This window comes from Hemitrygon akajei, chromosome 4 (assembly GCF_048418815.1).
Source record: "Hemitrygon akajei chromosome 4, sHemAka1.3, whole genome shotgun sequence".
Lineage (NCBI taxonomy): Eukaryota > Metazoa > Chordata > Chondrichthyes > Myliobatiformes > Dasyatidae > Hemitrygon > Hemitrygon akajei.
This window is the reverse complement of record NC_133127.1, coordinates 147,215,554-147,241,483: the sequence shown is the minus strand read 5'-3', so window position 1 is coordinate 147,241,483 and position 25,930 is coordinate 147,215,554. Positions and strand designations below refer to the sequence as shown.

Below are 25,930 nucleotides of genomic sequence, written 5' to 3'. Positions count from 1 at the left end.
ATGCCCCACAGCCTTTGCGTCACTTTCCCTTACCACTGCCGAGAAAAATTATGTACAGATTGACAGAGAGACCTTGCATCTGGTTTGGGGTGTAAAATGTTTCAACCAGTACTTGTATGGGAGAGAATTTACCCTCTTCACTGATCATCAGCCTCTAGTGTCTATTTTCAATCTACAGGCGGATATGTGTCCAAATATGGAGATGGACTCTGTTTTTTGGATGGTACAAGTACAAGTTTGAATTCAAGAGAAAACACTGATGGATTGTCCCATTTACCCTTGGAGAGAACCACCTTCTTGACGTATTCTCCCTAAAGCAAATTGAATGTCTCTCTATTAGGGCAAAGGTGTGATCTAAAGTGAAACCAGAAAAGACCCAAAATGGCTGGAATGTACAACAGAAATTCAAGTTCCCCCATTGTTAACAGTGCCAATGTTATCTGGAGATGGCACATCAATCAGTTGAGGAGAGCAGAGTCAATTGTTAGAGAGGAAAGATGCCCAGAACCATTAGAACTATTTCCTGCAGTCCCAAGGTCAATTCCTACAATCACCAGGAGGAGGTCCCTGAACCTGAGATTGTTTCACAGCCACAAATCTCACCTGCCGTGCAGAGTGACACCACACTCCCCCATCAAGAAAAAGAAAGAAGTTGTACCGTAAGAATGAGAGATCTGCCACAGTGAATAAATCTTTCGACCTAAATGGACAATTTAAAATTTACTATGCCTTGGATGTATATTGTAGTTGTACTGTATAGAACGTTGTGTGGTGTGTATTTTTTTATATATACATAGATGACTAGAAAACAATACGTTATATATTTGAGTTGAGCTGCATTTTGTATTGAGTTGGAGTTTATGGCTAAGCAGGAAAGATTGTTGTGTATTTAATATTTCTATTATTTGAGTAATATTGTAAATATATTTGATTAACCATTCTTTGTTGTTTGCATAATGATTGTAGGCTAGATGTCACAGTATGTGAATAGCATATGCCAGCATGTCATAAGTGGCACCAAACTAAAGGAATAATGAAGTTTGCATGCATCCCTTGAGCTCCATTGTTTTTCTTTTGATTAATTTTATGTAGTTACAAAACAAAATTATTTTAGGACTGTGAAAGAAGACATGTAAAACTTACTGAAAGTAGTGGAGAACAGTCAATTTAGATTAAATCAGGTGCTAAATGAAATCAGCATTCATTTAAAAATTAATGGGATTGAAAGCCAATAAATTTCCAGGACCCGTTGACCTACATCCATAGTTTTGAATGTGGCGATAGGGAAGATATCAGATGCTTTCATTGTAATCTTTCCCTTTTCCATTGATTCAAGAATAGTTTTAAGAGATTGTGAGTTGGCAAGTGTAGCCTTATTATACAAGTAAGGCGGGAGAGAGAAAATGGAGAACTACCAGTTAGCTTTGCAACAGAGCAAGGATAATAGAGGGCACAGGCCTCACTTTGGGGTTTAAAAGGTGCTTAAGCAGCCTGCAATGAATTTTCTATTTATCCAGCCGAGCATCCTAACTCAGCATCCAAGTATCCAAGAATCCACCCAAGTTAATGTCCCCTGAATTAATATATGATATGCTTCCTGTTTTACTGAGAATCTTCCGTTCAGTTTACAATGTAGGGTCGAAATGTGTATTGTACAATGAATGTTATCATTGATTGCATGTCTGATGCTGAAAATATGTCAAGAATGCTATTATAGATCATAACCAGAAATGTTTGGTTTAATTTTGCAGAAAGTACAATTTCATCCAGAAGTGATCATTGATGTGATCTACTGTAGATAAAGTTGATTTTTATGTGTGGTGTAAATAAAAACCAAATATAAAAGCTTCATAGTGGTGGATACTGACTTGTCATCAGTTTGTAGACAAAGGATATGATGTTAAAACCAGTGTATCCATACTGTCTGTATAAATGGAAAAAGTTCAGCCTTATAACGGTTTGCTGGTCACAGCAGGAGAGGTGTAGTTTCTATACAGGTTTTTGCAATCAATAAAATACGCCACAGGAGGAATGATTTATCTTGTTGGTTGCAGAATCTGTCACGGAGAAAAATTGTAAAAGATCAATTTACACATTTCAGTCTGAAAAAGCCATTGATGTAATGTTGCTGATCAGCTTTTGGCCAAATGTACACCAGTAATCGGTAGATAGCTTGGGACACAGCTTTGAATGTGGTTGGTTCACCAGTCAAATTATAAATGGACTTTGTGTTTCACAAAATGAGTACTTGGCCAATGGATAACAGGATTCTTTGACCCGTGATAGGTTACCTAGCTAATTCCTAAAGTGATTATGTCAGAGTTGATTAGCTGTTTTTCCTTACGGAATACATGCATCATTTTTTTTCTGTGAGAAAACCTTACTCTGAGCCCAACTAGTTTAATTACAGTCAACCTTTTCATTACAGGTCATATGAGTCTGGCACTAGGCAGGAAATAAGGATACACACTACCTTCCTGCAACAAATACACTAACTACTAGTTCTCAATTTAGATTGATGAAGTTTAAGTCATTTGTCTTGATTACTGATTGGTCAACACAAAAACCAGCCGAGTGAATCATATAGACAAAGTATGTTTTAGGTTTGGTTTTCTACTGAATGACCTGATGCTAACCAGACTGATATGAAGACACTGCCATTGATCTTATTACTCCTGGACTGATGAAGAGATTGTTATGGAAAATTTCCAAATATGGATGAGTGTCAGCTAAGAATATGACTGAGCTAATTGGTATAAAGCAATTGTATAGATCAAAGCTTTATAGTGCAGCCACATCCAACTATGAAAGGTACAGTACCAAAATATTTCCAGCAAACTGAAGTGGAGACCCCAGAAACATCTTCATCCCCATTGATGGAAGAGTGTTGAAAGCAAAGCTGAAACTTTTGTAACCACCCTCAGCCAAACATGCTGAGAGGATGATCAATCTACAACTTCTTCTAAAATCTCACCATTTGTCACCAGTAAACTCACTTCACATACTTTTATGAAACAACTGAGAGCACTGGCTATAGAAAAGGCCGGACAATGTTCTGGCTGCAGTATCGAACCATTTCAGAACCCACAATGCATATCCAAGTTATTCCAGTTCAAAATCAACATTGGACCTTGATGCGCCATCAATAACTCTCTGAGGCGTGAGGTGAAATATCGGCTTTTATTGACTGGAAGAAAGAACAAGCAGTAGTTGACCACCATACTACATCCTGGAGACTGAGGGCCGGGCTCAGGCCTCAATCGCCTTTATACCGGGGTCTGTGGGAGGAGCCACGGTCAGTGGTCAGCAGGGGGGGGGCGTGTCCAGACAGGTATATGTAGTTCACCACAGACTTTAGCTGATTTATGCTAAAATTGGCCAGGATATGCCTTGTCACTAGAATTAAACTCTAATCCAGTGTCATCAGTAGAATGATGGAGTATGTTTTCAGCAGTACTATCAAGAAGAATTTATCACCAATAACCTGCTTGCTGATGTTCAGATCATTTTCACCGGGGGCCACTTGATGCCAGCCTAAGTCCAAGCCTAACCAAAGACCTAAATTCTGGAATGAAATAACTCTGAATGGCACTGCAACCAGGTAATCACAGGAAAATTCTCCACTGCAATACTGAACCTCATATGTGATTGTTAGAGATCTGTTATCCCATCTCCAGGATGTCAGTGCAAAAATTATTCTGGACAGTCACTAGGGCTGACCACCTTCAGTTACTTCCTTTCATTTTCCTTCCATCATAAGGTCAGAACTGGTGATGACTGTTGGCGAGTATACATTGTTTAATTTGCAGTCTTTCAGAATATAAAGCAGTTGTGTTCAGCAAGACCTGGGTGTTAGCCATAGGCAGATAATTGGCAAATTACATTCACTTTGCACAAGTGACCACTTCCGACGAGAGAGAGTCCTACCATCACTATTTGTCATTCAATGGCAGTCGGACTGGTAAATCTACGCACTTAGCTTTACTCAGGTCACCAGTGAGAGGAGCCTTTGCTGAACCAGCTAGAAAAATACCAGATTGAAGACAAAAGGTTAGCAGCTGGGTAACCTGTAGCAAATAGCCCTTTTTTCCTGATTCATGAAGACTTTCTATCAACCATAAGGCATAACTCAAGAGAATGATGGAATATTCCACGTGTCTAGATGCGTGCTGCCCTAGATTTGTTCATAATACTATCCAAAATAAACCAACCTCCTTGAATGGTATTCATCACTATAATTATTCTCCTCTCCATCACTTACATACGATGGCTTCAATGTGCAAAATGCACAGAGGTCATTCAGCAAAGCTAATCGACCTGTATTTGCTAAAGCCATACTTTTTAACCATTAAGGTAGTGGATATCAAGGAACATCAACAAGCACACATTCCCCTTTAAGCCACACATTATGCAGTCTGTTATCAGCTTTGGGGTTTAATCCTCAAACTTCCTATCTAACAGAGACAATGGAGTACCTTAACCAGAAATACTGGTGTGTCTCCAAAAGTGGTTCACCACTACGTCTTCAAGAGCAGTTAGAGATGGCTGGAACACACATAATTAATTTTTAAAACACCTATAGTTGTGATGGAGTGGGACATTATTCAAACCCACTATTTCATGAGCGATGATGTGCCAGTTAGAAATGAGCTTATTTGCCACTCAGTTCCCTTTCCAGTATTCAGCAGTATGCTTAGCAGGTGAGAGTATCCAGAGAGAACCCAGATTTCACAGATTTGTACAGCCGATGATAGAGATCGATAAATGAGCATACGTATTCTCCTGTAGCCATACTGGTTGGCAGGTAATGATGAATATAGGCACTTGACATGATTGTCGTCAACCTCCTCAAGTCATCTTTCATTATGTACCAGTTCAACCATGAAATATTACAAAAGGAATACATCAAAATCTCAGTCATTGGGTTGAACTTGACTTTCTTAGGATGGATCACTGAACATTACATGATATGCTTTATGTGGCTCTTTTATTATTGTTACTGAAATCTTGTGAATCCTACAAAGTAGTTCAGTTTCCTAAAGAGTTAGGAGTAATATTTAAAAATGTTTTATATACTTATACTTAATGTTTAAACTTATTTTTATTTTATTTGTTAAAAATAAATCAATTAATTTATTGATTGGCTCATTTAATTATCTATTGAATTATTTAATTAAAAAATCAGAATTTAGTGTGAAAGGATAAAAAGCTCCTTTTGTTTAAATTAATGATGAAAGATTTTTTTGTCAGAAGTCCAACAAAAATGCATTAAACTCTGATTAAAAATATAGTGATAATGAAAGCCTAAAAATCCTACGGCCCTTCAAGTATGTTGTTGCTCACGAAGCTGCCCTTGGGAGCACAAGACACTATAGATGCGGAAATCTGGAAGGAAAAATCTAAACAGAGTGCTGGAGGAAATCAATGGTTTGAGCAGCACATGTAGAGTAAAGGGATAGTCAAAAGGGAAAACAAACACATGAAACCAGTTCGTTTGCTGCTCGAGCTTCCTTTGAGGCCTTTCAGATTTGGTAGTGAGCTTCTTTTCAGGTCAGGATAAAGTTTTCTCCTAGTGTTCTTCGAATTATTTAAATTATGCCACAAAGACTAAAAACATTTTCAATGGAGAACCCATATCGATCAAGCTATAAGCAAATATTCTGAACCCTTATAATCACAAGAGACTCCGCAGATGCTGGAAATCCAGAGCAACGCACACAAGATGCTGGAGGAACTCAGCAGGTCAGGCAGCATAATGGAGGGGAATAAGCAATCCACATTTCAGGTCAACACCCTTCATCAGGATTGGAAAAGAAGGGGGAAGAAGCCTGATGGGTGGTCATCAAATAGAAAGAATGTCCCTCATGATGCAACTTGTGAGAGAACTGAAGACATTAGCCAGAGAACTGGACATCATAGGGATTGGGACTTGACCCAAAACACTGACAGATTATTCCCTTCCATAGATGCTGCTTGACCTATTGAATTATTCTGAATCCTTGGTGGACATTTTAATCATGAATTATTGGTCTAAATATAGGGAGATCTACTCCATTTTGTACAGTGACATTTATACTTTGGTTTGGTTGCTTTTAATTTGCCATTAGAGGTCCTTGGCAGAGAAGTATGCTGCAGAATAAATGACAAACAGAATCACTGCAAATTTACTGAACAAAAATTAATTGTGTGGCACAAGGAAATTATGTGAATGTATCTCATATAAAATTTTCCTATAATGTTGGAGAAAACAATACAGCTATCACAGGCAAATAGATTTGTGGCTCTTTTTAAAGCTATGTGTAGAATGCATATAATAACTCAGTTAGGTTCTGTTCGAATGGAACAGATTATAAAATTGAGGTAACTTGAATTGATTAAGTGAAATAATCGGAGAATCTATGTGAAACCAAGCATTTTAAGGTGTTTCTCATGTCGTTAGTTAACCTGAAGAGAAACAAACAGCATTTTTTATTGCACATACAGTTTTTATAGTCCTTGTTTAACTTTCTCATTGAACTAATACTGCTGCCAATATCATTAGGTTCAATTTGGACTAAACAAGTTTGCTGATGACACCATTGTTGTTGGCTATATCAAAGGTGGTGATGAATCAGCATACAGGAGGGAGACTGAAAATTTGGCTGAGTGGTGTAATAACAGCAGCTTCTCACTCAATGTCAATAAGACTAAGGAACTGATAGTAGGCTTCAGAAGAGGGAAACCAGAGGTCCACGAGAAGGTAATCATCGGAGGATCAGAGGTGTAGAAGGTCAGTAACTTTAAATTCCAGGGTGTCACAATCTCAGAGGACCTGCTCTGCGCCCATCATGTAACCATAATTGCGAAGAAAGCACAACCGAAGAAAGCTTCTACTTCCTCAGGAGTCTGTGAAGATTCAGCAAAACCTTGGCAAACTTCTATAGATGTGTGGTGGAAAGTGTGCTTACTGACCACATTATGGCCTGGTATGGGAACAGTAATGTCTTTGAGCAGAAAATCCTACAAAATGTCGTGGATTCAGCCCAGTACATCACGGGTAAAACACTCCCAATGAATGAACACATCAACATGAAATGCTGCTGTAGAAAAACAGCATCCATCATCAAAGATTCTCATCACTCAGGCCATGCTTTTATCTCACTGTTGATATCAGGTAGGAGGTACAGGAGCCTCAGGACTAGCACCACCAGGTTCAGGAACAGTTACTGCCCCTCAACCATCAGGCACTTGAACAAAAGGGGATAGCTACGCTCATTTAAGGACTCTGTTCTATTGCTATTTAATACTCATTGTTTATTGCTATTTATTTATATCTGAATTTGCACAGTTTGTTTCCAGTTTCCAGTTCCTGATGTTTACAGATACTGTTCTATAGATTTGCTAAGTACACCCACAGAAAAAGAATCTCAGGCTTGAATGTGGTGACTTGTATGTTCTTTGATAATAAATTTTACTTCGAGCTTTGAATATACAGTAGCTACTGACATGTCAAGATGACAGCTTAGGATAAAGAAAAGCTCCTTAGAGATTAGTTAGTAGTGATTATTCTCTTTTGACTTCTGAAGTTAACAAAAGTAATTTTGGTTTTATCCATGTGCTCACATCAGTCTGTGACTTTCAGTTTTAACTTGAGAACTTTATATTTTCTTTTTTTTTTAACAGGGATTGAAGTCTGAGGGAGAAAGGAAATAGGAACTGTGCTATTTCATGGAAGTTTCTAGAATTTGTGTTTATGACATCAATATAACTTTTTGAATAGTGTCCCCTGCCAATTTTCTTAATTCACTTCTAAGTAAATTGGGTGTACAAGAAAGCAATATTTTTAATATCCATATCTTATCACATGAAATGAAAATTGTGGTCTGTAAAGCCAGCAGTGAGGAGAACCATTGGCTTTAGATGTGTCTCCCTCCATCATTCAGCAGTGAAATATACGGCTTCAATTGATATACCAAGTTAGCATAACGGAATACAATAAATATTTTAACAATTGAAAAAGTGGATTAAACATGAATAATTTGATTTCAATGGATGACCCACTACTTTGTCAAAACTATTTAGACACAATAACTTATGTATGATATATGAAGTATCAAATTATATACGGTCCAATGTTTTAAATATTTTAGATGTTTTCAATTCCACTTTAGTTTTTCATTTAAGTTACTTTTTGCCAATTATATTATTTTGTGATACCTTTGATGCCTTCTGAGAAAAGCAAATGTAACAACCAGAATAGTGAATTTAACTTTATTTACTGGAGTGGACTTTTGCTAGTTTAATGTAACTGTACAAATTCACAGCCAACAATTCTGGTGACGGTCTTTATGATTTTCCTATCTTCTTATGATTCCACATTATTACAAGTAAATTATGAATGAATTGTAGTTGCTTTGTTTGGTGTTAATAAATTAATGCATTTCTAACAAAAGAGGCAGATTGAAAATCTGGCTGAGTGGTGCCACAACATCAACCTCTTACTCAATGTCAGCAAGACCAAGAGGCTGATTATTGACTTCAGGAGGAGGAAACCAAAGGTCCATGAGCCAGTCTTCATCTGAGGATCAGTTCGAGAGGGTTAGCAACTTTAAACTGATAAAGGTGTTAGCATTTCAGAGGTGTTGTCCTGGTCCCAGCACATAAGTGCAATTACTAAGAAAGCAAGGCAGTGCCTCTAGTTCCTCAGAATTTGTGAAGATTCAGTATAACAACTAAAACTTTGACAAACTTCTATAGATGTGTGGTGGAGATTTATTATTAACTGGCTGCATCACAGCCTGGTATGGAAACATCACCACTCTTGAGTATCTTACAAAATGTGGTAGATGTAGCCCATTCCATCATGGGTAAAGCCCTCCCCACTAATGAGCACATCTACAAGGAGTGTAGTCGCAGGAGAGGAGTATCCATCATCAGGGACCCCCACCGCTCTTTCCTCGCTGCTGCCATCAGGTTCTGAATAGTAATTACCCCTCAGCCATCAGTCTCCTGAACCAAAGGGGATAACTTCATTCAACTTCTTTGAAATGCTTCCCCAATCCGTGGACTCACTTTAAGAACTCTCCATCTACATGTTCTTAATATTTATTGCTTGCTTGTTTGTTTGTTTGTTTATCTATCTATCTATTTATTTATTAATTATTTTTTTCATTCTTTTTGTATTTGCACAGTTTGTTGTCTTTTGCACACTGGTTGAACACCCAGGTTGCTGTAGTCTTTCACTGATTCTATTATGGTTATTATTCTATTATGGACAACAAATATGCCCGCAAGAAAATGAATCTCAGGGTTGTATATGGTGACATACATGTACCTTGATTAAATTTTGTTTGAACTTTCGAACTTTGAATATGAGGTTCTCATTTGCAGAGTTTGAAAACTGTTTGCATTCCTAACCCCTTTTCCATGTAAGTGTGCAAAATTAATCCTAGTCAGAAATGTTGCATGGATTGTTGATGATACTGGATCAGGACTGAAAGGGAAAATAGCCAGTATAAAGGGGTTGGGGGGAAGGAGAGCGATGGATCAGTCCTCTCTACCCTCCACCTTTCTTCTTTATGCTGGCCATCACTTCTCTCTACACTCAATCCAGATGCAGGGACATGATCTAAAACATCAGATATTCCTTCCCAGATATCCCAGACATCAGATATCCACTGATTGTGGATGATCAGCCGTGATCACAGGGATTGGTGGTGCTGGCTCAAAGGGCCGAATGGCCTACTTCTGCACCTATTGTCTATTGTCTATTCCTATTCTGTCTGACCACCACCCTACACCCCCCACCCTACACCCCCCACCACAGATGCTGTTCAATCTGTTTAATTCCTCCCACAAACTGATTATTGCTCCAGAATAACTTCTCATTTTCAATCAATTTAGATTGCTTTGGCAAACTTTGGTTTGATGTTGACAAATTTCAGGGCTCGAGTCGGTTAGAGATTACAGCATATGTCTTGGAAAGTTGTGGTTTGTCATGTAATAATAGAAGGATGTAAAGTAGAATTGGGACAATGGAAATTGAGAGAAGAATATGGAATTGAAGTCACAAGATGATCAGCAAGTTGATACACAAAGAGGTAGTAAGATAATGGAGTGTTGAAACCATTTGGCAGTGATTGTGTTTGAGGTTAAATAGTACTGGAGCATGTCCGGATTTCTGGAACATTTCATCCAGTGCTTTTTTATATATAAGTGATACATGGATTTAGAGGAAAGATTCCAAACTGAAAGTGTTTTGCATTTTTAAATCACAATGCCATTGTAATAATGTTTGTTATGGATGTACAAGTTTGAAACATATTTGTAATATGCAAAAATCATGTTAATGGTCAGCTGATGATGCACTAAAAGCATGACAGATTGTCCATGTTATATTTCAGGGAAGCTTGACACTCTAAATTATGTGTTATCACCATCGTGTTCCAAATGACACAAACAATAATTTCTATTGGACTAGATTCATACTTTTAAATAAATCTGAGATGAGATTTAATTGACTGTTTACACAGAATATATTTCCTACATTGTCCTTCTCTTTCAACTTTTCCTTGGTAACAGTATTCATATTTTAAATCATTACATATATGGCAGTTACTGAAAATCAAAGAAATAAAACATTACTTTTTCTGAAATATCACAAGCATTCATTCATTTTCCTTTGGCTATGCCAGTATACATGTTTTGCTGTGGTTTAAAAAAAAACGCCAGCTTACTCATTAAAGCATAATCAACACTTTATCTATTATTTGATTTTTTTTCCTACCCAGTGTAAATTGTATTAAGAGTTATGTAATAAAAAGTAATACGACTGGATTTGACCCATCTGCAACTGCCTGAGGTAATTAATTTTCTATGTTTAGTAGTCAGGAATGTTTATAAAAGGTGTACGTATGTTGCATGGGGGTGGGATGGAGCTTATTCAACATAACTGACATTCTTGGCTTTAGCTGTTATGCCAGTCAAGAAAGCATTTCTCAGCCTGTATATTTTTCTCTATCTTGGATACAGGAAACTGCTTATTTATCAGCTTTCCCTCCACTCCCCTGAGAAGGTGGCCTAAAACTCCAAGCTGCAATACCGAAGAATATTTTTCCAACACTATCAAATAGCCCTGAAGAGTTTAGGCTCAAATTAAAAGCTTCCCATACTTCTGGGAATATATGTGGCTTTAATAACTGAAATGTGTTTTTACTTTCCATTACTAAGGTCATAAGGTTCCCAGAGAAACAAAATTTAACAATTATTTAGACCTATTTTCTTCACAAGTGAAATTTTCAATATATTATTTGGTCTGCAAATTCAATGATCAGGACCTACTTTATTCATAACAATTTTCCAATAAAACAGATTTGCAGGGGAACTTAATTTTCACCACTCTGTTTGTGCTGCGAGATATCAGCTGTTTTAGACACCGACTTTAAATGGTGACTGGTTTATAGAGAAAAAAATCATACCTAAGCTTTTTTTGAGTCATTTTACTTTTTATTGCTGATAAATAATGCAGTCAAATTGAGAAAGCTTAATGATTGGAATTCTTCATGGATAAACTCCTGTCTTTTTTTATTATTAATGGTTACATTTAAACGTTTGCCTTAGTTTCACTGGGGTGGGGAGGCAAGTAGGTATATTTTATTTTCCAGTGAGCTGTGTAATTTTGATGGGAAGATGGAGGGGGTAGTGTGGTAAATATATGTTGCATTGGGGTCTTGTGCCAGACTGCACACTGCCAATCATATCACCACACCCCCTCACTGTTCAATAGATTGCTGACACTCATTGTCTCAGTGTTGCATGAAGAACAGTGACTGGGATAACCTACTGGAAGGTTTCTGGGTTCATATTTAAAAACCCTCAGGGTGAAGGAGCAGTAATGGAAGTTACATAGAAACATAGGAAACCTACAGCACAATGCAGACTCTTTGGCCCACAAGGCTGTGCCGAACATGTACTTACTGTAGTTGAATGAAGCTAAAATAGTAGGCAACACCCTTTGTAAGATGAAGCAGAAAACTGTGGTGAATATGTTATAATATCAGTAATAACATTGGATTTTTCTTGCTTACACTTGTCCTAACATTCTGATGTGTTTAAAAACATTCAACCACAATTATATACATATATATATTGACCCATCTGATCTTTTATCTGGGATAGTGATGTTAAAATTCCCTTCTACTTATCCTGGAAGAGCAGATATTTCTTTATCACTGGAGATAAAAAATAATTATACCATTGTTTTCCCACAATGTCAATTGCAGGGCAGTAAGTCACAGAGAGTGTAAATATTGGCACTGTTTTCAATACCTTTATTTATAGTGAGTATGCTTTACCACAGCATATCCTTGAACTTCCAGAGTGTAGAAAATACAACCAGTTCTCTCAATCAGGAAATAGGGATAGACCAAGGTGCCTCTGCACTAATTGTTGTTTTATAACAACAAATAGGAGACCAGAAAGATTGTTCATTGGTGACTCCACCTTTCCAGAGTTGACTAAGGCAGTTTTCAAAATGACTCTTTCAAAGCAGACCCACACCAAGAAAGTACATGGATAATGAAGAAGGGGACTTGAATAAATTTATTTATTGGGACTTATGTTCAAACACTTCCTGTCCATTCTCAAAGCATTCCCTAAATCATTATCTCATGATTCTCATACCCATTTATCTCAGTATCAGTAGTGTGGGTGGAAAAGCAGGCAAATTTTTTACCCAGCCATATATGCTTGTGGATATATGTCTGTTGGATGGCTGGGTGGGTGGAGAGAGGGCAGTGCAGAAGTTCACTGATAACAGGGGGCATGATGATTTGAGTTGTATTTTGGCCCTCTAAATGAATTAAAAGTAATCAAACTGGGGATCAATTTAATTTATACTAGAGTAATTTTACTTTTCATTCCTGATGAATAAATACAGTCAAATTGAGATGCTTTCAAATTCTTCATGGATTGTGCTGTTTATGATTATTAATAGTTTCTTTTAAACACGTGCCTCAGTATCACTGAGGCAGAGAGATGAAGTAAGCAAACTTCTTATCCAGTGAGCTGTGTAAGTAGTGATGCATGTCTGTTCAATGTTTGTTTCATTTTCTATTTACATATTTAATATTTTTCTCCTATAAATTCCATAATTGTATTTATATCTCAGATTTTAGGGCAGTGATGTGAATTCCATGGGGGCAAATGCCTATAACCCAAATGGCTGTAAGATGGGGGTTGCCTGTACTCTTCATCTGGAACATATCAAAGAATGGTATAACACAAGACAAAGGGAACTCTAAGGTTTCTGCATGCTTTATTGGAGGCAATCTGAAACAATTTGATAGAGCACTAAACATTTTTAGAATTATGTCCATAGCTAGAGGAAAAATTAGCAACTAACCCATAAACAGTTGATGATCGTCTCAAATGGCTTGGGGGAAGGTTGCCCTTCCTGATTTTGAATGTGTGTTCAGTCACACAAGAGGTGGTTGGCTGTAACATTGAGGTCCAAATTGGCAGCTGCAGATCATGCCACAATACACACTAATAACATTATTTTGGACCCTGAAGGATAAAAAGTAGCTTCTGAACAAAGCAAAAAGTGTTTTTCAATACAAGCAGAAAAGTACTGAAGAACTGTTTTTCACAGGAGAGATTTTCAATAGTTTGAATTCAGTTCAGTTAAGGTTGATTCAAATCATTAGAATAATTCAATATTCTTCCAATTACTTGAATAAATAACTGAATATTTGGATAACATTGCAAAGCTATTACACTGTCAAAGTTAAATGTGTGCTCGGGATCTTTTACAAAATGCAAATATCTCAGTCGACCAAAACCCTACATCACTTGATGCTTTTTAGCCAATTCAGCTAATAACTTGAAACCAATTTCAGCAGAACGTTTATTTATGTCAGTTTTCCACCGAATTCCTAGTCCTAGAATGTTAGATCATGGAAACGGAATTGCTGGCTCAAAATATTTTGTGAAAAGAATGTTAAACTGCCATTTTGAATGAGGTGATAGTATGATTGTGGCTTTTAGATAGGTGCACGAGTATATAGGGAATGGAGGATATGGATCATGTGGAGGCAGAAGAGATTAGTTTAACTTGGTATCGTACTCATCACAGACATTGTGCACCAAGGGGCTTGTTCATATGCTGTACCATCCTATGTACCTCGGCTCCAAGAAGTAACACTGAGGAATGAAACTCACATCCAGAATGTCTTCTGATTTACATGGTAATAATAAGTTAATGCTGCCAGAAAGGTGCACCTAGGCAATCTTTGACTGGAAACAAAGTCCAGCAAAGAGGATAGCTATGTTAACGTTTACCCAGAAGGTAATTTTAACGTTAAATTTTGGTGAATTTCCAGAAAGCACTGACAGAAGAGGTAAAGAAACGGCTGATGGGAAAAGAGGGAATGTAGTGATGATCAAAGGTACAGATGAAGATGTACTGAATGAATCACCAGCAGAAATGGATAGAGGAAATTGATCAGCAGGAACTTAAAGAGAAGGAACTGGTACAATTCAACTCTGCATAACTTAGAATTTATTTAATCTGCAGTTTGTGCTATCAGCCAGGAAACTGAGAGGAAAATAACATTTGAAATTGATAATAATGTAACTCCCAACCTTTTTTAATTGTGGTAAGAGTAAAATGGTTGTCGACTACAGGAGGAATGGAGACAGGCTAGTCCCTATTGACATCAATGGATCTGGTGTTGAGAGGGTAAACAGCTTTAAGTTCCTCGGCAAAAACATCACAAAGGATCTCCTGGTGTGTATGTATTGGCTGTGTGGTGTAAAAGGTCAGACAGTTGAAGAAGTTTGTTATGGCCCACCAAATTCTAAGAACTTACTATAGGGGCATGGTTGAGAGCATCCTGACTGGCTGCATCACTGCCTGGGTATGGGGACTGTACTTCCCTCAATCGCAGGACTCTGCAGAGAGTGGTGCAGACAGTCCAGCGCATCTGTAGATGTGAACTTCCCACTCTTCAGGACATTTACAAAGACAGATGTGTAAAAAGGGCCTGAAGGATCATTGGAGACCCGAGTCACCCCAACCACAAACTGTCCCAGCTGCTACCATCCAGGAAACAGTACTGTAGCATAAAAGCCAGGACCAACAGGCTCCGGGACAGCTTCTTCCACCAGGCCATCAGACTGCTTAACTTATGCTGACACAATTGTATTTCTATGTAATACTGACAATCCTGTTGTACATATTATTTATTATAAATTACTATAAATTGCACATTGGAAATTTAGACGGAGACATAATGTAAAGATTTTTACTCCTCATGTATATGAAGGATGTAAGTAATAAAGTCAATTCAATTCAATGCCGTACATCTGTCATGGTCTGAAACTTATTTCTACAATAAAGGCTGCATTATCCATTCCACTTGCACTTCCCTTTATTCTGAATGATGCAATACACTATGTTATTGGACTATATATTTCAGCCTCACACCCTGCAAATGTTGGCATTTGAAAGGATATGGTGAACCTTGTACATTTACCATATAATGTTAAAGAAGGTGATATAGCAAGAAAGTAGAAAGACAAATTATGTTTTTAGGTTTTATTGGAGGGGGTTTGGAGTACAAAAGGAAGGAATTTGCAAAAGTTAAACAGGTTTTTGGTGACAATATTGTTGGAGTACATTGGTTTTGAACTGGTCTTCTTTGCTATGGAAGAATATACTAATCTTTAAAGGAGGGTAACCTGTCCACAATCAATTGATTGTTGAAAGTTATCATAAATTATCTCTATCTCTTTGCAGATTAGAAAGTGTGGTTCTGCATTTAACTTTTAACGTTTGACTGGCTGAAAGTATGGATGGATGCTAAGGCTGCAGAACCTAAAAGTGGGGATCATAGTTTGGCAATAAATTATTATTTATTTATTTAGTATTGCAATGGAGTAGAAATGTCCACACTCAACAAACTGTGAACGCGTGGAAATATCTGTCTCAGTCTTATTCAAGGCCGATGACATAAGTCATGGAAGCTCTGACATTAAAGGAATGTCAAGTGAGGGCAGAAAAGTCAAACTGAGACAGAAGATCAGCATAACCCTGCTGAAGTCAGGGCTGGGCTTGAGGGACATACTGCTTGTTTGTGCTCCTGGTTTAGATTCTTATGTATTCAGATTGATTAGGAGCCACAGCTTGTGGGAAGCCAAAAGTACTCCCAAGGAACTAATGGTACTTTCACAGTATTGTTGACGATGTCCTCTGTTATTTTGGAACAGTGATTTTCTACTCTTCAGAATAATGGGGCAGGAACTGCTAACTACTTGGTTATTCATTTACTTGCCTGGGAGTGAAAAGAAGTTCAAAAGAAGTTTTTTGTTGACTGGGATGATACTTCCTTAATGATTTTGTCAAAGAAAAATGCATTCTGACTTTCTCACAGTAACAAGCCAGCCAGTAAGCATAATATCATTTCAATAAGTTGTAATCACAGTCCAGAACATTTAGAACACAGAACATAGAACATTACAGCACAGTAAAAGTCCTTTAGCCAACGACATTGTGCCGACTTTTTAACCTACTCTACGATCCATCTAATCCTTCCCTCCCACGTAGCCCTCCATTTTCTCTGTCATCCATTTGTCTATCTACAGTTGATAGAACATTACAGCACAGTACGAGTCCATATCCCACTTATGATTATATACTGATTTCAAGGTAATTTTGTAGATTTTCATATGTAAAATTCTTAGACACCTTCACAGATTATTTATGTATTTTTTATCCCAGTAATTATGACAATACAAACACAAAAAAACACAACAATTGAAATTGCAGATGATACAAATATAGGTGCCCCTCCAGGTAGAGTTCAAGAAGCAGGGAGGCTGCAGATGAGACTTAGACAGATGAGGAAAATGGACAAAGATGTGGCAAATGAAATACTGTGTCTGGAAGTGTATGTGCATGCACTTTGGTAGAAGAAATAAAAGCATCAGGGTTCCCAACCTGTTTTATGTCATGGACCAATACCATTAAGCATGGGGTCTGTAGGCCCAAGGCTGGGAACCCCTGGTCCAAGTGAAGAGAAAATTTTAAAAATCCAAGGTGCAATGGGATTGGGAGTCCTTGTGCAGAATTCCCTAAAGGTTAACTTGCAGATTGAGTCAGTGGTAAGAAAGGCAAATGCAATGTTAGCATTCAGTTTGAGAGGACTAGAATATAAAAGCAAGGGCGTAATGTTAAAACTTCATGAGACACTGGTAAGGCTTCTCTTGGAGTATTGTGAGCAGTTTTAGGCCTCTCATCTAAGAAAGGATGTACTGACATTGGAGAGGGTTCAGAGGAGGTTCACGAGAATGATTCCAGGAATGAAAGGATTAACAAGAGGACCAAATGATGGCTCTTGGCCTGCACTGACTGGAATTCAGAAAAATAAGGGGGCGGGATCTCATTGAAACCTATCAAATGTTGAAAGGCCTCGATAGAATGGATGTGAAGAGGATGTTTCCTTTCTTGTCACAGCCTCAAAATAGAGGGTCATTCATGTAGAACGGAGATGAGGAGGAATTTCTTTAGCAAGAGGATGGTGCATCTGTGGAATTCATTGCCATGGGTGGCTGTGGAGGTCAAGTCATGGGGCACACTTAAGGCAGAAGTTGATTGATTCTTGATTGGTCAGGGCATGAAGGGTTACAGGGAGAAGGCAGGAGAATGGGGTTGAGAGGGAAATGGATAAGCCATGGTGAAGCGGCGAAGCAGACTCGATAGGCCAAATGGCCTAATTCTTCTCCTAGATTTTATGGTCTTACAAGAGACTGCATATTTTGGAATCTGAGCAAAAGGCAATGGCTGGAAGAACTCTGGGCTAAGCAGTATCGGTGGAACCTAAAGGATGGTTGAGATTTTGGGTCAAGACCCTCTTTGGAAGTGAGAGTGTAGAAGTAAGATAGCCAGCATATGGAAGTGAGAGTGATGGGTGAGGTAGAGGCTGGTTGGTGATAGGTGTAACTAGATGAGTGTGGCTGATAGCCAGATGGAGTCAGGAGATGGTGGGAGTTTTGAGACAGAGAGTGATAGTTGAAAGGACACCTGAATTTCTCCCTGCCACTGTAGGAGATGCAACACATCCATTTAGCTGCTCCCTCAATCAGGGATCTTCCAAATGAGGCAGAGATTCAGTGCATCTCTTCCAGCCTGATCTACTGCATTTGGTGCTTGCAATGTGGACTCCTCTATATTGGCATGTCCAAACATATGTTTGACAAATGTTTGGCAAAGTCCCAGTGCTCTGTCTGCAGTGGCCATCTTGAGCTTTTGACTGCATGCCATTTCAACTCTGCTTCACATATCCACACTGACCTGCGCTTCCTTAGCCTCCTGCACTGCTTTTGTGTGGGCAAATGCAAACTAGAAGAACAACTTGTACTCCTCTTGCATAGTCTACATAGAACATAGAATTCTCCCACTCACCATGTCTTCTTTTCCCACTCCCATCAGTTCACTGATGGTCTATCTCCCTTTGTTTACCTTTCCATCCATCCCTTCCTCATTACCCAGGTTCATCATACTCCCCCATCTGCTTTCACCTGTCTGTCATCTTTTCCTTACCCAGCTCCACCTAACACTTGCCGGGCCCTATCTCAGCACTCTCCATAATCCCTTTCCCACCTGGCCAATGGCGTCATTTGGGAGGTGGGGGGGGGTGAGCAGGCACTCAGCCCAAATATCAAAGGTTCAAAGGTTCATTTTGCCGTCAAAGTATGCATGTAAAATACAACTCTGATATTCATTATTTCCAGATAGTCAACATGCTTGACCTGTTGAATTCTTTCTGCAGCTTATTCCTTGATCACAACAGTGGGATGCTTTACTGAATTAAAGTATTTTAATTAAATTATAGAATTCTCAACAGTTCCATAATCATTTAAAAAAGAAAATATAAAGTACGGAGGATTTCATTGGTGGAGAGGTGATAATGCAGGAAGGAATAATTGACGCATCAGAGCTTTGCCAATACCGACAACAACAATATTGATGACATGTCTTCACAGCACCATTAATGTTGTAAAATATTTCAAAGCTCCTCCTAGGAATAAGGTTTGATACTCAATCGCAGAGGGATGTTTTGAGCAGATGGAATAGTTTCATGGACTGTTTAAAGGAGGAATTAAAGTCAGAGATACAGATTTAGAATGGGAATTTTAATGCTTAGGGCCTTGGCAGTAAATGCCACAATTTCTAGTAATGAAAGTATAAAATTCAGAGATCATCAATCAGCCAGATTGGAGGAGGCAAAACATTTGAGGTTTATAGGGCTTGAGAGGTTACAGAAATAAGAAGAGGCAAGGAAATGAAAGGGATTTGAAAGTAATTTCCAAATCAAGGCATTGCTTAATTGTCTTATTGATCTCAAGGGGAATCAGAATCAGGTTTAATATCATTGGCATATGTCGTGAAATTTGTTGTTTTACAGCAGCAGTACAATTCAGTCCATAATAATAAAAACTATAAATTGCAATAAGCACACATAAAAATAAAATTAAATAAATAAATAGTGAAACGATGAAGAAAAATTACTGAAGTAGTGTTCATGGGTTTATCATCCATTCAGAAATCTGATGGTGAAGGGGGAGATGCTGTTCCTGAAACATTGAGTGTATATCTTCAGGCTTCTGTACCTCTTCCTTGATGGTAGCAATGAGAAGAGGGCAAGTTCTGGACAATGGGCGTCCTTATGATGGATATTGTTTTTTTGAGGCATCGTCTATTTAAGGTGTCCTGGATGCTGAGGAGGCTAGTGCCCATGATGGAACAAGAAGCTGATTTTATAACTTCCTGCAGCTTTTACTGATACTGTGCCATACCAGACTATACCCCTCCATATCAGATAGAATGCTCTTTGGTGACATACCAATTCTGCTTAAACTTCCAATGAAATATAGCTGTTGTTGTGCCTGTGTTGTAATTGCATCAATATGTTGGGCCCAGAATAGACCCTCAGAGATGTTGACACCCAGGAACTTGAAACTGCTCACCCTTTCTACTTCTAATCCCTTGATAGTGACTGGTGTGTGTGCTTGCAATTTCCCTTTCCTGACGTCCACAGTCAATTCCTTGGCCTTTCTGACTTTGAATGCAACACCACTCAGCTAGCTAATCTATCTTACTGCTGTAGGCCTCCTCATCACCATAAGAAATTATGCCAAAAATAGTTGTGTCAGTGGCAAATTTATGGATGGTGTTTGAGCAGTGAATAGACACACAATCGTGGGCTAGGCAGATATCCTTCAGGTGCACCGGTGCTGACTGTCAGCGAGGGGGAGGTGTTATTTCTGATCCATACAGAGTGTGGTCTCCCAGTAAGGAAGTCAAGGATCCAATTGCAGAGAGAGATACAGATGCCCAGGTTTTGGACCTTGTTGATTTGAACTGAGGGCATGATTGTGTTGAATGCTTGTTGGGTTTTGCTTTGTTGGAAGTAATCCCTGCAAACCCTACATCTGATTCTGTCTCTAACCTGAATTGGAATTGGGACAGGACCAAGTGAAATGACGTAAGCTTGAAAAGCAGAATGTAGAAGCTTACAAATGGTAGAAAATACAGCATATTGGCAGAAACTGAGGATACAGCACCCTTAGTGTGGTTGTGAAGGTATAGTTTAGGGAGGTGGAGGAGCGCCTACTGGACCACTTTGAATTGGTGGACTGGTCAATATTCAGGGATTCATCTTCATATCTGAATAAATATGCCACAGTTGTCACCAGCTTCATCAAGGCCTGTGTGGGAGAATGTGTGCCTTCAAGAACATATTGGACATACCCAAACCAAAGGTTGTGAATGAACCAGGAGATCTGCAGTATGCTGAGGGCTAGATTTCTGGTGTTTAAGACTGGTGATCTAGCTCCATGTAAAAGTCCAGGTACAATCTACAGAAGGCTATTTTAAGAGCAAAAAACCCCAATTCCAATTGAAGTTGGAGACAGAAACACGTCCAGCTCTGGCAGGATTTGCAGGCAATTACTTCCTACAAGGTGAAATTTAAAGTCATGAATGCTGTGATGTTTCACTCCCTGATAAACTCCATACCTTTTTTGCATGCTCTGAAATAAAACTACACCTGAACCCTCCAAGGTGTTAGGCCATGCTGGTGTGTGTACCTGGTAGGGAACTGAAAATCTGAGCCACCTAACTATCCAGTGTGTTTAAGGATGTCTTCAATCTCTTACTGCTGCAGTTGGAGATTTCCATCTGCTTCCCAGGATGTCAATCATACCAGTCCCCAAGAAGAGCAGGGTGGGCAGCCTCAACAACGATTGCCCAGTGGCGCTCACATCTACTGTGATGCTGTGCTTTGAGAGGTTGATCATGGCTCGAATCATCTCCTGCCCAAGCAAGCACATGACCCACTGAAATTCACCTATCTCCACAATATCTCTACAGAGGATGCAATCTCACTAGCTCTCCACTCAACCTTGGACCATCTGGACAACAACATGTTTATTGATTAAAGCTCAGCGTTCAATTCCATCATATTCTCTGTACCAATCAACAAGCTTCAAAACCTGGGCCTCTGTACCTTACTCAATGCGAGACCACAGTCAGTGCAGATCAGAAAAAATACCTCCTCCTCACTGAATATCAACAGTGGCACACCTCAAGGATGTATGTTAGCCCACTGCTCTACTCTCCCTATACCCATGACTGTGTGGCTAGGTACAGCTCAAATTTGCCGGTGGCACAACCGTTGTTGGTAGAATCTCAGGTGGTGATGAGGAGGCATACAGGAGTGAGATAGATCAGTTGGTTGAATGATGTCACAACAGCAACCTTGCACTCGGCATTAGTAAGACCAAGGAAATGATTGTGGACTTCAGGAAGGAGAAGTCAAGAAATCATCACCGGTCCTCACTGAGAGGTCAGCAGTGGAAAGGGTGAGCAGTTTTATTTTCCTGGGTGTCAACATCTCTAAAGATCTATCCCGGGCCAACATATTGATGCAGTTATAGAGAAGGCACAACAGAGGCTGTATTTCATTCGGATTTTGGGGAGATTTAGTATGTCACGAAAGACTTGAAAATTTCTACAAGTGTACTGTGGAGAGCATTCTAACTGGTTGCATCACCGTCTGGTATGGAGGGGCCACTGCACAGGATCTGAAAAAGCTGCAGAAAGTTGCAAACTCATCCGGCTCCATCATGGGCATTACATATTTAACTTAATATTTTTATATATATATTGTATATATTTCTTATTACAATTTATAGTATTTTTGTTTCTACTGTTACTGCAAAATCAAAAGGTTCAAATTATACTAATTGTGATTCTGATTCTGATGTAGAAGGCAGCTAGAGTGAATTAGAATGATTAAGACTAAAGGTTACAAAGGCCTGGTTGAGCTTTCAGCAGATGAACAATAGTATCAACGTTATAACGATGGAAATAATTGGTCAAAGTGATAGCACGGATGTGTGATTATAAGTTCACCATTGGATCATATATTATACCAAGCCTATAGAGTCTTAATTTCCCTGAAACAACTGCTGAATAGGGAGATAGAATCGACAACTTTGGAACAAAGTTTATGGCAGGGACATCATATCTGAGTATTCCAGATTTGATCCTTATGATATACTGTATAGTCAGCAGAAATTTCTGGTCAAGTAGTATTGATCTTGCAGATGCAGTCTCACAGCCTAAAATTAGTTATACATTCAAAAGAGATGTTTGTGAAGTAAGAATGAGTTTTGCCAGCCTACTAATGGAAACTTGGTAGATTAGGTTAAAATGTGTTCCTTTGGTGGCACGTTCCATTTCATACAAAAGCGGTTAAGTTGTAAAAAGCAATGAAAGATAATGATGCAGAGTTTTTGGACAATTTTGGCTCTCTTTTGGGCTGGTTCAATACTGTGCAGTTATTGAGAGGTAATCTATCTGTCTCTAATGGCTGGTGAACATAATGTCTAATCAAATGAGAAATTAATTCTTGGTTGATAGCACTAAATGTGTTGGAATGGATTTCAAATGCAATTGTAACTGCTACCAACCGGGGATGAATTTTTAGGCTATAAAAGATAACTAACCTTTGATTTAGTTGAGAAATAGAAATTCTTCAATAACTTAAGAATACAATTCAAGCCCTTGTTATCTCACATGACAATTCTTGTGATAACCCATATAAGGGATAATTGGTGTCAAGCTAACAAATTTTAAAAGAGCATAGTAGTAAATGCAATCCTTTTGTTGAATAATCATTACCAATAATTTATTTTCTGTCATATAAAAAGTATGAGGAGATCCTTCCACAATTTCTCGAAAGATAACATCGTGGAGTCAGTGTTGTGATTGTTTTCCAATATTATCATGTGGTTTATACCTGTACATCCTTGTATCAAATGTTTGACAAGAAACAGAAAAATGGTAAATTGGAAACAAGGAGCCAACGCATTATAAAGGATGGTAACAAGTGACATTGAATTTGCTGCCTAATTCATACACTCTAAATGGAAACTTCAAGTGAGAAAATAACTTAGGAAAGATAATTACTATACCTATTAAACAGCTTTATGCATAAGTCATCAAAAGCCATATCTCCATCTTAACTAGGGAAGCTGATCTAAACTCACATTAGTTTATAGTGTAGCTCAGGCCCATAAAGCATGATATCAATTTGTTTTAAAAACACCTTTTCAAGAACTTATTACACACTTTAGAGATATATTCCTTTGGCTCCAAGCAAGAAAAATTACAGGTGCAGTAACAGACCATTTTTCCAGCAGCTGGAATAATGCTGTATACCAGTCACAAGGGAGCAGTAAAAATTACACACAGACAGCAACAGGGCAGAAGCCCACAAAGCCGCAGTACTGCGAATGGCACGGCCAGACAGCATGCTAATAAATCAAGATAATTCTCTTTCTGCCTTGAACTTACACCCGACTACAATTCATTGGGAACAGCAGAAAAAGTCTGTTACTGGAATTCAGCTATACTGGGGGGAACGTGATTAGTCATCGGCCAGATTGAGCCTCGATTGCATCTAAATGGTCCACTTTATGAACCATTTATCTTCCACTCAGACCATTTTCATTACAGAGAAACTGATGCTGAGCTCCCAGCTGTAAGATCAGCCTTGTGAAAATTAATAACCTTTTTTTTGCCAGTTCTCCTGAATATGTGAACAGCAGCATTTGTCCGTGTTTTGTTGCTATTTGCATCTCAGCATCACTGGCAGTCTTTCAATTTTCTCAAGTCTCTTAGCCTTTGCCCCCTGTTTCGCTTTCCTTACACAAACAATCCATCCTGCACATTTAAAATTCTCTCAATGCCCTGACATCAGGATATAGCCTTAGAGCAAGTAGCAGTTTACACAGGAAGGACTTTTATTAATTCCTCTGTCCTAGTTTAGAGCTAAAATATAGGGATCTTGAGATTACTGCCTGGTCCCTTAAAGACCATTTAGAGTAGTGCAATTTTAAGAGGGAGACCTTTATTAATACTTGCTTAAACAACTGACTGCAGAGAGGGCAAGGGGTATGGCTATGATGGAAGATAGGCTCTTAGTGATTCCAAGTCACATGATGCATGATTCATGATGGGCACAGTGAGCAGTTTGTAGCTACTGATATATATGCTGATACAATTACAATGGCACACAATGAAATTATGCAGGCTTATGCAGTGTTGATAGCTATTATCCACTGTTAAGAATTAGATCAAATGAATAAAAATCTAAACAGGAAATGTTAAAGATCTTTTGGAGTTGATTCAGAATTGTTTTGTCACAATATTTATTAATCAAGGGTATGTGCCTGTTGTGCACTTCACTATACTGTGAGTAGTTTATTAGGAAATAAATAAATAAACTGATTTCACGTATATATTGCACTTTATGAATGCAGCATATACAAAGTTGGCAATTACATCTAAGCTTACAGATATCTTACAAAATGAAAAAAATATTCTATGGTTATTTTTAAGATACACTTTATTATAATCCTTGAATTCTCTCAGAAGTATTGATTCTAGAAACCTCATCTAGATTTTGAAGTAAAATGAGTTGAGAAAAAAAAAATTGCCATATTAGCCAAACTCAGGTAAGAGTGTGAGTGTGTATTTAAGAATAAAAAAAGAGAAAGGTGCAAAAGGACAAAATGTGTTTTTTTTTGGTGGAATGATATTATTAAATCTAATTTTGCATTTACTTCGTTTCACCTGAAACTAGAAAAAACAAAATTAGGAGATATTTAGTTTATTTCTGGTGTACTGTCACCTAGTAGCTATGAAATTGAATTGGCCACAGAGGAAAGATCAATGTCCAGATACTTATACCCAGTGAAAAGGAAGAGAAATTACCCTAGTCCTCAGTATCAAAGTGGTCATAAAATTATAAGCCTAAGATTTATTCTAATTAATTTAGCAGTAGTGATGGGCCAGGTAATATCTGGTCAAATATCAATGATAGAGAAGATGGAGATCCTTGAGTCACACTTAAGGCATTTAACTCCATTTCTTTTGAGGTGTGGCCTACTCTCAGTTCTTCATGTCTTGAGCGCAGTGATACTGCAAAGGTAGGCAGGCACAGATATTGTATCATGCCATTTTGACCATATTAAAACATCCTGGGTTACTCAAATGCTACTTATAAAAGTTGTCTAAATGATAGGAATATTAATTGTGAACTTCACAGGACAGTGCTGTTGGGTTTCCTGAACACCATTAATGTTATTGGTTTCAACACACATTACCCTACTGATTTGTTCTCACAACTGTTAACATGTAGGTAAACAGGTACAAACTCCACATCCAAGCCTTAAAGGGGTGTTGCTACTGAACCGAAGGCTACTGATATCATGGGGAGAGTGCTCACGAGGGGCTTAATAGAGTCTATTAAATCCAGAATTATGGGAAGTTTGTGATGCAAGCAAATGCCCATACCCATTTTATCTGCTCCTATGGCAT

General features: G+C 38.3%; 1 protein-coding gene and 1 long non-coding RNA gene across 3 annotated transcripts in view; one reads left to right on the top strand and one right to left on the bottom strand.

Annotated features, from left to right (window-relative positions):
- LOC140726751 (uncharacterized) overlaps positions 1-1,845 on the top strand; it is a 178,135-nt gene extending 176,290 nt beyond the window's left edge. The window contains exon 14 of the long non-coding RNA XR_012098715.1: positions 179-1,845. This is a non-coding gene — a long non-coding RNA (uncharacterized lncRNA). The remainder of the gene's footprint in view (positions 1-178) is intronic.
- The window catches only part of LOC140726749 (PC3-like endoprotease variant B), a 753,656-nt gene that overhangs the window by 131,777 nt on the left and 595,949 nt on the right, over positions 1-25,930 (bottom strand). The gene's annotated exons all lie outside the window — the stretch shown is intronic.